This window comes from Scyliorhinus canicula, chromosome 10, assembly GCF_902713615.1.
Source record: "Scyliorhinus canicula chromosome 10, sScyCan1.1, whole genome shotgun sequence".
NCBI classification, from domain to species: Eukaryota; Metazoa; Chordata; class Chondrichthyes; order Carcharhiniformes; family Scyliorhinidae; genus Scyliorhinus; species Scyliorhinus canicula.
Genome location: NC_052155.1, coordinates 28661932 through 28679943, shown reverse-complemented (window position 1 = coordinate 28679943; position 18012 = coordinate 28661932).

The following is an 18012-nucleotide window of genomic DNA, read 5'->3' as shown; positions in this document are numbered from 1 at the left end:
AGAGGGTCATTTAAGAGTCTGGTGACAGTGGGGAAGAAGCTGTTTTTGAGTTTGTTCGTGCTTGTTCTCAGACTTCTGTATCTCCTGCCCGATGGAAGAAGTTGGAAAAGTGAGTAAGCCGGGTGGGAGGGATCCTTGATTATGCTGCCCGCTTTCCCCCGGCAGCGGGAGGTGTAGATGGAGTCCATGGATGGGAGGCAGGTTTGTGTGATGGACTGGGCGGTATTCACGACTCTCTAAAGTACCTTGCCGTCCTGGGCCAAGCAGTTGCCACACCAGGCTGTGATGCAGCCCGATAGGATGCTTTCTATAGTGCATCTGTAAAAGTTGGTAAGGGTTAATGTTGACATGCCGAATTTCCTTAGTTTCCTGAGGAAGTATAGGCGCTGTTGTGCTTTCTTGGTGATAGCGTCGACGTGAGTGGACTAGAACAGAGTCCTGGTGATGCGCACCCCTAGGAATTTGAAACTGCTAACCATCTCCACCTCGGCCCCATTGATGCTGACAGGGGTGTGTACAGTACTTTGCTTCCTGATGAAGTCGATACAGAAGTCTCTGTAGTGAGAGTACCTTTCAGAAATGGGTGTTTACAACAATGATGTCAGAGAGTGGGTGGAGCTGGGCTGTCTGTCAGCTTTTTACTTTAGTTTTAGGCTGTTTGCTGCAGCGAGTGTTTTAGTTTCGTTTTCAGTGTTGGAGCTGAAGCCAGACCAAGCAGGTGTACTTCTGTTCTCTCTGCCATCAAAAGACTATCTATTGATCATTTGGTGAATTCAGAATTATAAATGTTTTCAGTAGTGACTTTAACCTGATGTGCTTCTGTTAAAGGTTTTGTTTTTAAGTCTTTTGGACGTTAAAAGAACAGCATAAGCATTACTTAGTGTTATATTCTTTGGGGATTGCATTTGTATTTGAATTCATGGTTGCTAAGATGTTCACTGTTTGTTTTAAAAAGGTTAACTTGAGTTCATAGTATAAACATTGTTTTGCTTTCAAAAATACTTTTCCATTTCTGCTGTACCACACCTGTAGAGTGGGCCGTGTGCTCTCCATATCACAATCTATTAGAAGTTGTGCGTCAGGTGAACTCCATGATACACTTTGGGGTTCTCTAAACCTGGCCCATAACAACATATAGTAAAAGGAAAATTATGCAACGTTGATGGGTCAAACTTGGCTGGAGAAGATTTGACTGAACTGAGCCGAAGTCAACATGATGACCAATGGAGAATCCGGCCTCGTGAAAATTTTCGATGGCATTCGATGGTGAATTTGGCAAGCATGAAAAGTATTACAGCTGAACTGAAAATAAAAGACGGAAGCCAAACAAAATGCTTGAAAGTAAGGTCTTATGCTATTAGGTCAAAGGTGGAGGCTGACTTTGAGAAATGTGTGAAGTCTGAAGTCTTGGAACCTGTCAGGGGCACTGAATAGCCCACGCCAATATTTCCAGTCATCAAGAAAGATGGAAATGTAAGGATTTGCAGGGACTTCGAGGGTCACCATAAATCCAGTGTTAAATGCTGAGCAGTGCCCATTAACTCACACTGATGATTTGTTTGAAGAATTGGCAGGAGGCCAACGTTTCAGCAAAATTGATCTGAGCCAAGCTTACTTTCTGACAATTGTGACACATTAAGGTTTGTTCTGGTACCGAAGATTGTGCTTCGGTATAACATCAGCTCCTAATTGTTTCAAGGAGCAATGGACTAGATCCTGAGTGGACTGAGTGGAGTCCAGTGCTATCTGGATGATATCCTCGTCACTGGAAGAGATGAAGAGGAACCCCATTGAAATCTGGATGCGGCTCTTCAGAAATTGGGAGACTATGGTCGGAGGGTCTACAAGAAGAAGTATGAGTTCTTCCAATCCTATGTTAAGTATTTGGGACATATGACTGACAACACTGGCCTTTGCAAATCTCCTTCAAAAGTCAAGGCCATGACAGAGGTACCTGCACCTGAGAGTGTCAACCAGTTAAGTTCCTTCCTGGAATGGTTTCTGATCCCTAATACTTCCCTTTCAATCTGGGCAGAGTTGCTATACTAATTAGAGCTAATTATGGAAGATCTGCCCCAAACTAGGCAACAGTTCTGGGACGATTACATAATGTCTTGTACCAGAAAAAGAAGTGGAAGTGATCGGATCAATGCAATATTCTTTCTTGCAAGCCAAAGAAGCATTACTGAAATCTGAAGTTCTCACGCACATTGATCCTGACGGTTAGCTTGCGATGCATCTGCTTATGATGTAGAAGCGATGGACACTCACATCATGCAGTCGGGTGAAGAAAGGCTTTTGCTTCTCGGACTTGAGCAAAGCTGAAATTAACTGTGCCCAGATTGAATGGGAAGCATTAGGGATCATGTTTGGAGTAAAGAAATTCCATCAATTCCTACATGGGGAAAGCTCACATTGTTGATGGACCATTGTCCATTAACTACCATGTAAGGACCACATACAGGAATTCAGTCACTTTGCGCAAGTAGGATGTAAAGATGACATTCCTTTTTCTGCACATAATTAGACAATTAAATACCGACAGTCAAGCCTACATTGTAATACTGGTGGACTTTCAAGATTACCACTGCCAAGTAGTTTGTCAGACTGGTCAATTGGTAATATCTTGAAACACACTCAGAGCAGTCCGATACTCCCAGAAGTGATGGATATGGGAAGCCTTCGGAAATAGCACCTAACCTAAAACCCTACTACTCCAGGCGATTGGAGCTTCAGTACAATCAGGATGTCTTGTCTGGGGGCTCAGAGTGATTATTCCAACACCATTGAGGAAACGGCTGTTAGAGAAGCTACATGGGGGCCATGGCGGAGCTGTACGCAAGAAGGAAATCGTAACAGGTTATTTCTGGTGGCCTAGACTGAATGCAGAAATTGAAGAGAGAGTTCTTCCTGGGCAAAGGTAGGAAACCTGCCACCGTTAGCACTGCTGCAGCTCAGGAGATGGCCTGAAGAGACTTGGTAACACATGCTTGTGGATTTTGCAGGTGCTTTTGAAGGACATTTTCAAATATCTTAGCAACATTTTCTTTAGTTTGAAAATATTTTTATTGGAATTTTGCATTTAATATCAAAACTTTGCAGAGCAATGTAAAAGCAATAATAGTATCCAAAATGATAACAACACCAATACAGGTATCACACGCTGCCACTGTGTTAGTGACAGTAGTCCCAGTACTATCATCTACATTATTTGCGTTAGTGTATTATACAGTTTTTTTTTAAGGTGTTCTAATTGGGACTTTTAACATTTAATTATAAGAATTAAACGCAACTTTACATGTATATATTACAGTTACTGTCAGGACTCTTAACGTTGTTTACGATTACTTTCATTCTGCTGGGGCAGAGGTCCTGTTCCCCTCTTAAGTTCTCGAGGGAGGTTAGGATGGCCCACCTCCCCGGTTTAACATGTGTGGGAGGGATCCGTGTCCCCTCCTGCGAGTGGCCTTCCTCCCCATTTCTTCTATGCTATTGAGAAGCGAGCTCTGTTTCATCAAGGTGGTGCTCCCTGCCCCCCCCTTCCTACCCCCCCCCCTTCCTACCCCCTCCTACTCACCCCACCGCCCTCCCTTCTTATCTGCACCCTTCCCCCTCAGTTAGTTGCTAGTTGTGAACAGCTCTGCAAAGAGGTTTGTGAACTTTTTCCACGTGTCGTGGAATCTCTCCTCAGACCCCCTTATCGAGAATTTTATTTTTCCCCAGTTTCAGGAACTCGGCCAAGTCTGAGAGTCACTCCAAGGTCCTGGGTGGCGCTGCCAACTTCCAGCCGAGCAGAAGTTGCCCATGGCTCTCCCACTCACACCCACCCCTCACCCACTCACTCACCCACCCCTCACCAACCCTTCACCCACCCCTGACCCACTCCTGACCCACCCCTCTCCCACTCAATTACCCACTGGCAATCAGTGAGGCGAAGGCCAGGGTATCCACCTGCTTCCCTGACCAGAGCTCTGGGTGCTCTGCCACAGATGGGCACAGGTCCAGCTCGACTGCAACAACCCTGGACACAGCCTCGAGTTGGTAACAGTTTCAAATGCTTGGTAACGGTCAATGCTCACACCAAATAACCAGAGGTCACTGTGATGGAATCTACCTTATTGGAGAAGACTACCGAGAAGCTTCGTCATTTGGGATTCCCGAATAACTGGCAAGTGACAAAAACAGAAAATACTGGACAATCTCGCGCAGTTCTAACATCATCCGTGATGAGTCGAGAACTAGCGTTTCAAGTCTGGGTGACAAAAAGCTGGAAAGAACTGGATTTAGGATCAGATTTATACTCTTGTTGGAGGGCATGGAGCGGTGGGGCTGCATAGAGGGTCAGTGATAGGTGGAGATTGACAAAGATGTCGTGGACAGAAAGACAAAGGGAATGTAAATAGTGGAGATAATGGCTGAGAAGGGTGCTGACAGTGACACATTCAGAGGTCAGAATGCGCTAATGGCAGAACAAAGGTGAACAGTGTGGAAAAGGAGAACCTGGAACATGGAACAGAAAGCACAAGTGTGGTGGAGTGGGAAAGAGGAGGGACAATGGTGAGGAAAAAACAGATTGAGGGAAGAAATGAAAATAATTTGACAGAAATTAAATGGGGTAAATGTGGAGGAGAGAGTTCACAGTCTGAAGTTGTTGAATTCAATATTAAGTCCGGAAGGCTGGAACGTGCCGAATCAGAAGGCCCTCCCTCCACCCACTCACTCACCCACCCCTCACCCACTCAATTACCCACCCCTCACCCACCCCTCACCTACTCACTTACTCACCCACCCCTCACCCACCCCTCACCCACTCACTCACTCACACACCCTTCACCCACCCACTCACTCACCCACCCCTCACCCACTCAATTACCCACCCCTCACCCACCCCTCACCCACTCACTCACTTACCTACCCTTCACCCACGCACTTACTCACCCACCCCTCACCCAACCCTCACCCACTCACACACCCACCCCTCACCCACTCAATTACCCACCCCTCACCCACCCCTCACCCAATCACTCACTTACCTACCCTTCACCCACCCACCCACTCACCCACCCCTCACCCACTCACTCACCCACCCTTCACCCACCCACTCACTCACCCACCCCTCACCCACCCCTCACCCACTCACTCACTCACCCACCAACCCTTCACCCACCCCTGACCCACTCCTGACCCACCCCTCTCCCACTCACTGACCCACCCCTCACCCACTCAATTACCCACCCCTCACCCACCCCCCTCCCACTCACTCACTCACTCACCCACCCTTCACCCACCCCTCACCCACCCACCCTTCACCCACCCCTCACCCACTCACTTACCCACCCCTCACCCACCCACTCACTTACCCACCCCTCACCCACAGCTCACCCACGGCTCTCCCACTCACACCCACCCCTCACCCACTCAATTACCCACCCCTCACCCACCCTCACCTACTCACTCACTCACCCACCCTTCACCCACCCCTCACCCACCTACCCTTCACCCACCCCTCACCCACTCACTCACCCATCCCTCACCAACCCTTCACCCACCCCTGACCCACTCCTGACCCACCCCTCACCCACTCACTCACCCACCCCTCACCCACCCCTCACCCACTCACTCACCCACCCCTCACCCACTCACTCGCGCACTCACTCACCCTCCCCTCACCCACTCACTCACCCACCCCTCACCCACTCACTCACCCACCCCTCACCCACCCCTCACCCACTCACTCACCCACCCCTCACCACCCCTTCACCCACCCCTGACCTATCCCTCATCCATCCCTCACCCACTCACTCACCCACACCTCGCCCACCCCTCACCCACTCACTCACCCACCCCTCACCCACCCCTCACGCACGCCTTACCCACCTCTCACCCACCCCTCACCCACCCCTCACCCACTCATTCACCCACCCCTCACCTACCCCTCACCCACTAACTCACCCACCACCCACCCACTCACTCACCCACCACTCACCCACTGACTCACCCACTCACTCAGCCATCCACCCACCCACTCACTCTCCAATTCACACACCCACTCACCCCTTGAAAACCTGAGACTTAAAACCTACCAGAATATATCAGCTAATGTTGGGGAAAGGGGTGTGTTGTCTCTTTGTTGGTCTTGTCTTGCATTTGTTGGGCTTCCCCTTGAAAGTTTCCCTGCTGAAAATTCGCAAAAAAGTTCAGGTCGCAGAATCTTCGGTAATAGCAGCATCGACATTGACTGCAAAATCTGGGTCTATATGTTTTATACATAACTCCCGATGTTATAAATCTGAACATAATACTACAATCCAATTTCCATGTATAAACATAAGCAATATTTGAGTTAGAGAAAAAACAATGGATAATTAGTGAAAAAGGGCAAGAGCAGATAGTGTAATGATTAACAAACACTGTAATTAATTAGGAGGTGTGAGAGCCATATAGAGGAGAAGACATTCTGACCAGTGGGAGTTGATGCTAGATAGAAAGCAATTAAATCAATTAAAAAAGAAAAGATGGATAGATGCAGAAGGAAAATATCAACAGATAAATTAAAAAATGAGTCAGAGATATGAGGCAGACTTATCTGTGGTGGGCAGTTGTGGGCAGGGTAGTCAGTGTTTTTCTCGTTGCTTGGCTGGGTGGGTTTACACACTTGATCATCCACTTGAAGGTTCATTAATTATGCATCGACAAATTGCTCACCGAATTACGTGGTGGGGTCAAAGTTCCTGGTACCATATTTGAACCGTGCACAAAGGTGCATTCACTCACAAAGGCCAAATGCGAGTTTTTTTATTCAACCAGGGATTTGGGCATTGCTGGCTAGGCCAGCATTTATCCCCCGATTATTATCCCTAGTTGCCCTGGAGATAGTGATGGGCCTTGAGTTGCCTTCTTGAACCGCTGCAGTGTTTGTGGTGTAGATGCACCCACATTGCTGCTGGTGAGTGTGTTCATGGATTTTGACCCAGTGACGATGAAGGGACAGTCATATATTTCCAAGCAAGGATGGTGAGTGACTTGGCGGGAGCCTCCAGGTGGTGGTGTTCCCATGTGTCTGCTGCTCTTATCCCTCCAGATGGTGGTGGTCAGGTGCTTGGAAAGTTCGAGCCAAGGAGCTGTGGTGAGTTCCAATTCATCTACTTTTCAGTAAGCCTCATCTGGGAAAGGTGAAGGTGCCCCTTGAATGCCCAGGTGTCCAACCATCGTATCCTCCCACAAGGCCTCTTACCCCTCCCCTGACAATTTTTCCTCAGGGCAGTGTTTAACGGCGTCATTCCATTGAGCATTCAGCAAGGTGGGACTGGCTACTTTGACACCAGCTTTCAGCAAGTCCCTATGATCACTCACGAACCCTTGATGTGGAGGTAGACCTAGCTGTAGTCATTGCCATAGTTGTGGACATTCCTGCACCGCCACTGCCCCCACTCCACCCCCTCCCCAACCCGAACCCAGCACATAGAACATAGAACATAGAACGATACAGCGCAGTACAGGCCCTTCGGCCCTCGATGTTGCACCGACATGGAAAAAATCTAAAGGCCATCTAACCTACACTATGCCCTTATCATCCATATGCTTATCCAATAAATTTTTAAATGCCCTCAATGTTGGCATGTTCACTACTGTTGCAGGTAGGGCATTCCACGGCCTCACCACTCTTTGCGTAAAAAACCCACCTCTGACCTCTGTCCTATATCTATTACCCCTCAATTTAAGGCTATGTCCCCTCGTGCTAGCCACCTCCATCCGCGGGAGAAGGCTCTCGCTGTCCACCCTATCTAACCCTCTGATCATTTTGTATGCCTCTATTAAGTCACCTCTTAACCTTCTTCTCTCTAACGAAAACAACCTCAAGTCCATCAGCCTTTCCTCATAAGATTTTCCCTCCATACCAGGCAACATCCTGGTAAATCTCCTCTGCACCCGTTCCAAAGCTTCCACGTCCTTCCTATAATGAGGCGACCAGAACTGTACGCAATACTCCAAATGCGGCCGTACTAGAGTTTTGTACAACTGCAACATGACCTCATGGCTCCGGAACTCAATCCCTCTACCAATAAAGGCCAACACACCATAGGCCTTCTTCACAACCCTATCAACCTGGGTGGCAACTTTCAGGGATCTATGTACATGGACACCGAGATCCCTCTGCTCATCCACACTACCAAGAATTTTACCATTAGCCAAATATTCCGCATTTCTGTTATTCTTTCCAAAGTGAATCACCTCACACTTCTCCACATTAAACTCCATTTGCCACCTCTCAGCCCAGCTCTGCAGCTTATCTATGTCCCTCTGTAACCTGCAACATCCTTCCGCACTGTCTACAACTCCACCGACTTTAGTGTCGTCTGCAAATTTACTCACCCATCCTTCTGCGCCCTCCTCTAGGTCATTTATAAAAATAACAAACAGCAACGGCCCCAGAACAGATCCTTGTGGTACGCCACTCGTAACTGAACTCCATTCTGAACATTTCCCATCAACTACCACTCTCTGTCTTCTTTCAACTAGCCAATTTCTGATCCACATCTCTAAATCACCCTCAATCCCCAGCCTCCGTATTTTCTGCAATAGACGACCGTGGGGAACCTTATCAAACGCTTTACTGAAATCCATATACACCACATCAACTGCTCTACCCTCGTCTACCTGTTCAGTCACCTTCTCAAAGAACTCGATAAGGTTTGTGAGGCATGACCTACCCTTCACAAAACCATGCTGACTGTCCCTAATCATATTATTCCTATCTAGATGATTATAAATCGTATCTTTTATAATCCTCTCCAAGACTTTACCCACCACAGACGTTAGGCTCACCGGCCTATAGTTACCGGGGTTATCTCTACTCCCCTTCTTGAACAAAGGGACCACATTTGCTATCCTCCAGTCCTCTGGCACTATTCCTGTAGCCAATGATGACCTAAAAATCAAAGCCAAAGGCTCAGCAATCTCTTCCCTGGCTTCCCAGAGAATCCTAGGATAAATCCCATCCGGCCCCGGGGACTTATCTATTTTCACCTTGTCCAGAATTGCCAACACTTCTTCCCTACGCACCTCAATGCCATCTATTCTAATAGCCTGGGTCTCAGCACTGTAGATGATCCTCTGCCTCATGTGGACCTCACCCCTCCCCATCTGGAGACTGTTTAGAATCTACAGCATGGAGACAGTTCCTTCGACCCAAACTGCTCCATGCCAACTGAAAAGCCCACCTAAGCGAACCCCATTTGCCTGCATTTGGCCCATATCCCTCTAAACCTTTCCATGTTTCTGTCCAAAAGCCTTTTAAATGTTGTCAATGTCTCCATCACAACCATGCCCTCTGGCAGCTCATTCCACATACGTACCACCCTCTGTGTAAAAACAGTTGCTCCTCAAGTTACAATTAATTATTTGGTACTGTGTGGTATTGTTTGTACCACAGCATTCTGAAATCCCCTCTCCCAGAGATTCAAGTAACGCCCGCTCCCAACCTCCAGCGGCTTGCCAGGTTGCGAATGTCTCCCCTGATCATGACAATACGCATCTGCAGTCTTGTACCGAGTCACGGATCCCGAGGATGACTAGGTGCAAAGCACTGACCACACACTGAGCACCATTCCATGCAATACCACCATTGTGCAGACTGGATGTACCACTCCTGGACCGTGATGTGAATAGTCCTGAAGCCGACCCCAGGGGTGACTCTAATTTACCGCCCCGACAATGTGATCCCCAGGACTGCCAGGGTGGCACCCTGTTACCCTGGCAGTGACCGGGTGGCAATGTCAAGGTGCCAGCCTGGCAGTGCCAAGATGTCCAGATTACAGAGGGAAAGCCTGGGTGCATTGTCCCTAACCAGCTCGGGATCTCCACTGGCCTGAGAGACCTCTCCGCCACCAGCTGAAATGAAATGAAATGAAAATCGCTTATTGTCACGAGTCGGCTTCAAATGAAGTTACTGTGAAAAGCCCCTAGTCGCCACATTCCGGCGCCTGTTCGGGGAGGCTGGTACGGGAATTGAACTGTGCTGCTGGCCTGCCTTGGTCTGCTTTCAAAGCCAGCAAATTAGCCCTGTGCTAAACATTGAGTGGCACGGTAGCACAATGGTTAGCACTGGTGCTTCACAACTCCAGGGACCTAGGTTTGATTCCTGGCTTGGATCACTATCTGTGCAGAGCCTGCACATTCTTCCCGCGTCTGCGTGGGTTTTCTCCGGGTGCTCCGGTTTCCTTCCACAAGTCCCGAAAGACATGCTTGTTAGGTGTTTTGGACATTCTGAATTCTTCCTCCATGTATCCAAACAGGTGCCGTAGTGTGGCGCCGAGGGGGTTTTCACAGTAACTTCATTGCAGTATTAATGTAAGCCTACTTGTGACACTATAAAGATTATTATTGCTAAGATAAAACTCTGACTTTGGGTGTATTTTAAACGTTAACGTCCATATGTATCGGTTTATTTTGTTATTCTATTGTAAATAATGAAGAGATCAAGTATCGCTATAACATCACCAAACTTGTACAATAGAATAATCACCGTTTTTTTTTCCTTTTTCAATTTCATTCTGCAGTAAGACATGCGCATGATAAGTACAAAATATATTTGATTCTCCATAGCACAAAATTGAAATTGGTGGGTCTCATTATACTGTATCACCAATGTCTCAGCTATATCGCGAAGCATAGAGCAAATTTCCTCGTTAGAAACCTTTTACTCCAGACCTAAAACTTACATTGAATAAAATATGATTATATAATTGTAGATCAGCCATGAAGCATAAAACACTTAAACAAAAATGACAGATAATATAGTGGAAGGTCTGCAATGCTCAATAACAGGTTGCACAACAATAGGTTTAGTATATCTCAGCATTGCTTTAAGCACCTGTTGTAACTGTGTGCATGTTCAGTTTGAGGAAGCAATCAAATAGGAGCATAAGGAAACATAAGGGGCGCGATTCTCCGCACTCCCGACGGTGCGGAGAATAGCGTGGCTCGTAAAATTTTACGGCCTCGCTGTTCCGACGCCCTCCCGCTATTCTCCCCCCCCCCCCCACGCCCGACTCCCGATACGAATCGCTGCTGTCGTTTTTTTACGGCCGGCAGCAATTCTCAGCTGATGGATGGGCCGAGTTCCCAGCCCTTTACGGCTATATTTACGAATGGCAAACACACCTGGTCTGGCCGTTCGTAAAAACGGCCGTAAACTGTCGATTTTTAAAACCATGGCACCGATTGGCACGGCAGTACCACGGCCGTGCCAAGGGTGCCATGGGCCCGCGATCGGTGCCCATGGGCTGCGGGCCCGATGCCCGCGCACTCTTTGTCCTTCCGCCGCCCCGCAGTATCCATTCGCGGGGCGGCTGAGGGGCATCCCGGCCCGCGCATGCGTGGGTTTCGCGCAAATGCGCGATGACGTCATCCGCGCATGCGTGGGTTGGAGTCTTCCAATCCGCGCATGCGCGGCTGACGTCATATGACGCGTCAGCCGGCACAATCTCTGGCAAGCGGGCTTAACGAATTTCGTTAAGCCCGCGATGCCGGAGTTTACGGCGTCGGGATGCTAGCCCCGACCGGGGACCAGAATCGTTTCCCGGTCGGGAAGGGGGGGGCTGGCGTCAAACCCGCCCGGATTTGACGCCAGCCTTACGATTTCTCCCCATATGGGAGAATCGCGCCCAAGGTTTATTGATGTGGAACGAAGACCTTGGGCGGGATTCTCCCAACGGGAGACTAAGTGCCGACGCCGGCATCGGAGGCCGCTCCTCACCCCCTATTCTCCCACCCCCGGGGTGCTAGGAGCGGCTCCGCCTCTTTTACGTGCACCAAAATATCCATTCCCATCATGTAGCCTCGCTCACTTGCTATCGGGTGGAGATCTCGAGCTAAATTTCCTGGCCCTTCCAGACAGCCTGATCTTCCGGTCCGCTGACAGCGACGCCCCTACGGCGGGTCACCAGGAAGTGGAGGTTGCGACCCAGGTAAAACAGCGTCGGAACCAGTGAGACTGGAAAATCCTGCCGATGATCAATGGGGGGGGGCCATCTCCACCACCAGAAAACACACCGTGGGTAGGCTTGAAAATCCCGTTCTTTATTTTCATCTATCGTAACATCCCGAAGTACACATAATGGGCAACATTGCATGTTGTCAAATTGTGCCATGGGATGAATTGTAACAGTGAGTTACAGCTGAAAGCTGGTGAGTTGCAGCTGAAATAGACATTAAAGTTCAAAAATCAAAACCCCAACCCCAACCACCTCTTGATTTGATTTATTGTCACATGTACCAAAGTACAGTGAAATGTATTTTTCTGCGGCCGAGGGAATGTACACAGTACGTACATAGTAGACAAAAGAATAGTCAACAGAGAACATTGACAAATGTTACATCGATAAACAGTGTTGGTTACAGTGCGGAATAAGGGGCCAAACAAAGCAAACACATGAGCAAGAGCAGCATAGGGCATCATGAATAGTGTTCTTACAGGGAACAGATCAGCCTGAGGGGGAGTAGTTGAGGGGCCTTGTAACTGTGGGCAAGAAGCTTTCCTTTGTCTGGATGTGCGGATCTTCAGACTTCTGTACATTCTGTCTGATGGAAGGGTCTGGAAGAAGGCAATGCCTGGGTGGGAGGGGTTTCTGATAATGCTGTCTGCCTTCCTGAGGTAGCGGGAGGTGTAGACAGAATCAATGTGGGGGTGGCAAGCTTGTGTAATGCGTTGGGCTGAATTCACCTCACTCCGCAGTTTCCTGCGATCTTGGGCTGAGCAGTTGCCATACCAGGCTGTGTGGCAGCCAGATAGGATGCTCTCTATCGCACATCTGCAGAAGTTTGTGAGAGTCAATGCAGACATGCCGAATTTCTTTAGCTTCCGTTGGAAGTAGAGATGTTGTTAGGCTTTCTTGACTGTTGCATTAACGTGAGTGAACCACGAAAGACAGTTGGTGATTGTGACCCCCAGGAACTTAAAGCTAACCTACCAGGTTTAAGAGAGATGGGACAACACATGGGCAGCCAATCCACTCCTAAAGGCAAGTTGGTCATTTTAAGAATTTAGTGAGACTGGCGGCCACTATTTAACCTGCATTATCGATTCAGCCATGCAAGGCTAGATTTCCCAGGCTCCAGGAAACCCAGCAGCTCAAGGGAGGCAAGGCGAGATTTGGCGAAAATGTCAAATGTCTTTGCAACATGGCTTGTGGCTGCCTCACGCAAAGATCCCTAGGATCAAACAACTGGAATTGGACCCCAATTAATTATGCATCGACAAATTGCTCACCGAATTACGTGGTGGGGTCAAAGTTCCTGGTACCATATTTGAACCGTGCTCAAAGGTGCATTCACTCACAAAGGCCAACTGTGCGTTTTTTTATTCAACCAGGGATTTGGGCATTGCTGGCTAGGCCAGCATTTATCGCCCGATTATTATCCCTAGTTGCCCTGGAGATAGTGATGGGCCTTGAGCTGCCTTCTTGAACCGCTGCAGTGTTTGTGGTGTAGATGCACCCACATTGCTGCTGGGGAGTGTGTTCATGGATTTTGACCCAGTGACGATGAAGGGACAGTCATATATTTCCAAGCAAGGATGGTGAGTGACTTGGCGGGAGCCTCCAGGTGGTGGTGTTCCCATGTGTCTGCTGCTCTTATCCCTCCAGATGCTGGTGGTCAGGTGCTTGGAAAGTTCGAGCCAAGGAGCTGTGGTGAGTTCCAATTTATCTACTTTTCAGTAAGCCTCATCTGGGAAAGGTGAAGGTGCCCCTTGAATGGGCCCAGGTGTCCAACCATCGTATCCTCCCACAAGGCCTCTTACCCCTCCCCTGACAATTTTTCCTTAGGGCAGTGTTTAACGGCGTCATTCCATTGAGCATTCAGCAAGGTGGGACTGGCTACTTTGACACCAGCTTTCAGCAAGTCCCTATGATCACTCACGAACCCTTGATGTGGAGGTAGACCTATCTCTAGTCATTGCCATAGTTGTGGACATTCCTGCACCGCCACTGCCCCCACTCCACCCCCTCCCCAACCCGAACCCAGCACTGTAGATGATCCTCTGCCACATGTGGACCTCACCCCTCCCCATCTGGAGACTGTTTAGAATCTACAGCATGGAGACAGTTCCTTCGACCCAAACTGCTCCATGCCAACTGAAAAGCCCACCTAAGCGAACCCCATTTGCCTGCATTTGGCCCATATCCCTCTAAACCTTTCCATGTTTCTGTCCAAAAGCCTTTTAAATGTTGTCAATGTCTCTATCTCAACCATGCCCTCTGGCAGCTCATTCCACATACGTACCACCCTCTATGTAAAAACAGTTGCTCCTCAAGTTACAATTAATTATTTGGTACTGTGTGGTATTGTTTGTACCACAGCATTCTGAAATCCCCTCTCCCAGAGATTCAAGTAACGCCCGCTCCCAACCTCCAGCGGCTTGCCAGGTTGCGAATGTCTCCCCTGATCATGACAATACGCATCTGCAGTCTTGTACCGAGTCACGGATCCCGAGGATGACTAGGTGCAAAGCACTGACCACACACTGAGCACCATTCCATGCAATACCACCATTGTGCAGACTGGATGTACCACTCCTGGACCGTGATGTGAATAGTCCTGAAGCCGACCCCAGGGGTGACTCTAATTTACCGCCCCGACAATGTGATCCCCAGGACTGCCACGGTGGCAGTGCCAAGGGCCCCAGGTTCCGAGGGGAGGGCCAGAGGACAACTCTGTCCTATCCCTGACCAGCTAGGTGCCTCCGATGGCCTGGGAGACCCCGAGGTGCCGTTTCTCACCGGTTTAGCTGAACTCTGAGATTGGGCTGCCATTTTGAAAGGGTGCCCAGATCTCTAAGTGAGCTTGAGGATCCCCCACACCTCTTACCAACAGGCAATGTCACCCCCCACACACACATTAGCCCACTTCTCCCCCACGTGAGTACACACTGCAAAATGGTCACTGAGGGGGGCCCATTTTCAGGCCTTCCCATGCCCCGTTATGGCCACCCATCCTTCTAGGACCTCCACCCTTAAACCCCCAAACATTCCGATGCCAGTTCATGCACACCCTTCACTCCCCCACCCTTCATACTTTCCTGCAAGCCTCCTTTCCTGGGCATGGCCCCTCTCATGTTCTGACCATTGGCAGTTGCATCACAGCACCTGGGCTCACTGACACTGCCACCCTGTTACCCTGGCAGTGGCAATGTCAAGGTGCCAGCCTGGCAGTGCCAAGATGTCCAGATTCCAGAGGGAAAGCCAGGGTGCATTGTCCCTAACCAGCTCGGGATCTCCACTGGCCTGAGAGACCCCTCCGCCACCAGCTGGTGTGATGGCTGATCCATGTTTGTGTGGACCAGTACTAATGTCCCCTGTGTGATCGCGCGTCTGGTTAGATGCCAGTTAGATCACGGTAGGCCGTGCTTTCCCATTAATTATGGTGGAGATTGGCCTTAATTGGTGATTACAGTTTCTCACCACCTCGCAGCGGGATCCAGAGCTTACCAACGGAAGCGGGCCGGTTAGATCAAAAGCAGATTGGCACCCACCGCAGTTCACGATTTCGGACTCTTTCGCGATATAACAAGCTTGCTTGGACTCACGTCCGACCCAACACGGCTGTTAGATCGCAACCTCAGTCTTCTGTTCCATAAAATCTTTGCAATTCAATCTCCAAGCCTGACCTTCCCTTTTTGTTCCACCTGATCCTTCTCCTTATTCACCATTTCTGTCTTTCTTCAGACAAATTGGACCCAGAATGACACCTCTGTTTCTCTGTCCACAGATACTCCAAGACCTTCCGGAATGTGGCGACGAGAGGCTTTTCACAGTAACATCATTTGAAGCCTACTTGTGACAATAAGCGATTTTCATTTAAGCACATTCATTTATGAAGCACAGTGGAGCCTATGATTCCAAAATTCATTATAAATTCCCTTTGCAAGATCTCTTGCTTCATGATCATGAAATATATTTTTATTTTGAGTGACGAATAATTTTCAATGATGATTCTTAATTCAACGCTGCAACTCTGAATAACCTGTTTCAAAGTGCATTTGGTCTGTTGTCTTTTGGAGAAGCAATGCTCTCAAAATGCAGACCCGGGAATAGTATGATGTGAGTTCAAGATAAAAAGGGGAAGTCCTTCAAGAAATGTGAAGTAAGTTTAAGCTTGCAGACTTTGTAAAAGGGCTGGAGGAGTGAAAGATGAAATGAAATGAAAATCGTTTTGTCACAAGTAGGCTTCAAATGTAGTTACTGTGAAAAGCCCCTCATCGCCACATTCCGGCACCTGTTCGGGGAGGCTGGTACGGGAATTGAACCGTGCTGCTGGCCTGCCTTGGTCTGCTTTCAAAGCCAGCAAATTAGCCCTGTGCTAAACATTGAGTGGCACGGTAGCACAATGGTTAGCACTGTTGCTTCACAGCTCCAGGGACCTAGGTTTGATTTCTGGCTTGGATCACTATCTGTGCAGAGCCTGCACATTCTTCCCGCGTCTGCGTGGGTTTTCTCCGGGTGCTCCGGTTTCCTTCCACAAGTCCCGAAAGACATGCTTGTTAGGTGTTTTGGACATTCTGAATTCTTCCTCCATGTATCCAAACAGGTGCCGTAGTGTGGCGCCGAGGGGGTTTTCACAGTAACTTCATTGCAGTATTAATGTAAGCCTACTTGTGACACTATAAAGATTATTATTGCTAAGGTAAAACTCTGACTTTGGGTGTATTTTAAATGTTAACGTCCATATGTATCGGTTTATTTTGTTATTCTACTATAAATAATGAAGAGATCAAGTATCGCTATAACATCACCAAACTTGTACAATAGAATAATCACCATTTTTTTTCCTTTTTCAGTTTCATTCTGCAGTAAGACATGCGCATGATAAGTACAAAATATATTTGATTCTCCATAGCACAAAATTGAAATTGGTGGGTCTCATTATACTGTATCACCAATGTCTCAGCTATATCGCGAAGCGTAGAGCAAATTTCCTCGTTAGAAACCTTTTACCCCAGACCTAAAACTTACATTGAATAAAATATGATTATATAATTGTAGATCAGCTATGAAGCATAACACACTTAAACAAAAATGACAGATAATATAGTGGAAGGTCTGCAATGCTCAATAACAGGTTGCACAGCAATAGGTTTAGTATATCTCAGCATTGCTTTAAGCACCTGTTGTAACTGTGTGCATGTTCGGTTTGAGGAAGCAATCAAATAGGAGCATAAGGAAACATAAGGGGCGCGATTCTCCCAAAACGGGAGAAATCGTAAAGCTGCCGTAAAACCCGGGCGGGTTTACGGCAGCGCGCCCCTTCCCGACCGGGGACCGATTCTGGTCCCCGGTCGGGGCTAGCAGCCCGACGCCGTAGGCTCCGGCAAGACGGGCTTAACGATTTTCGTTAAGCCCGCTTGCTGGAGTTAGCGCCGGCTGACGCGTCATATGACGTCAGCCGCGCATGCGCAGTTTGGAAGACTCCAACCCGCGCATGCGCGGGTGACGTCATCGCGTTTTTGCGCGAAACCCGCGCATGCGCGGGCCGGGTTGCCCCTCAGCCGCCCCGCGAATGGATACTGCGGGGCGGCGGAAGGACAAGTAGTGCGCGGGCATCGGGCCCGCTGCCCGCGATCGGTGCCCACCGATCGCGGGCCCATGGCACCCTTGGCACGGCCGTGGTACGGCCGTGCCAATCGGTGCCATGGTTATTAATAGCGAGTTAGTCACGCCATTTTTACGAACGGCAAGACCAGGTGTGTTTGCCGTTCGTAAAAACGGCGTAAAGGGCTGGGACTTGGGCCCATCTAACAGCTGAGAATCGCTGCTGTCCGTAAAAAAACGGCGGCAGCGATTCGGGTCGGGACTTCGGCGGGGGGGGGGGGGGGGGGAGAATAGCGGGAGGGCGGCAAAAATGTCGGGAAGGCCCTCCCGCTATTCTCCCACCCGTCGTGGGGGGCGGAGAATTTCGCCCAAGGTTTATTGATGTGGAACGAAGACCTTGGGCGGAATTCTCCCAACGGGAGAC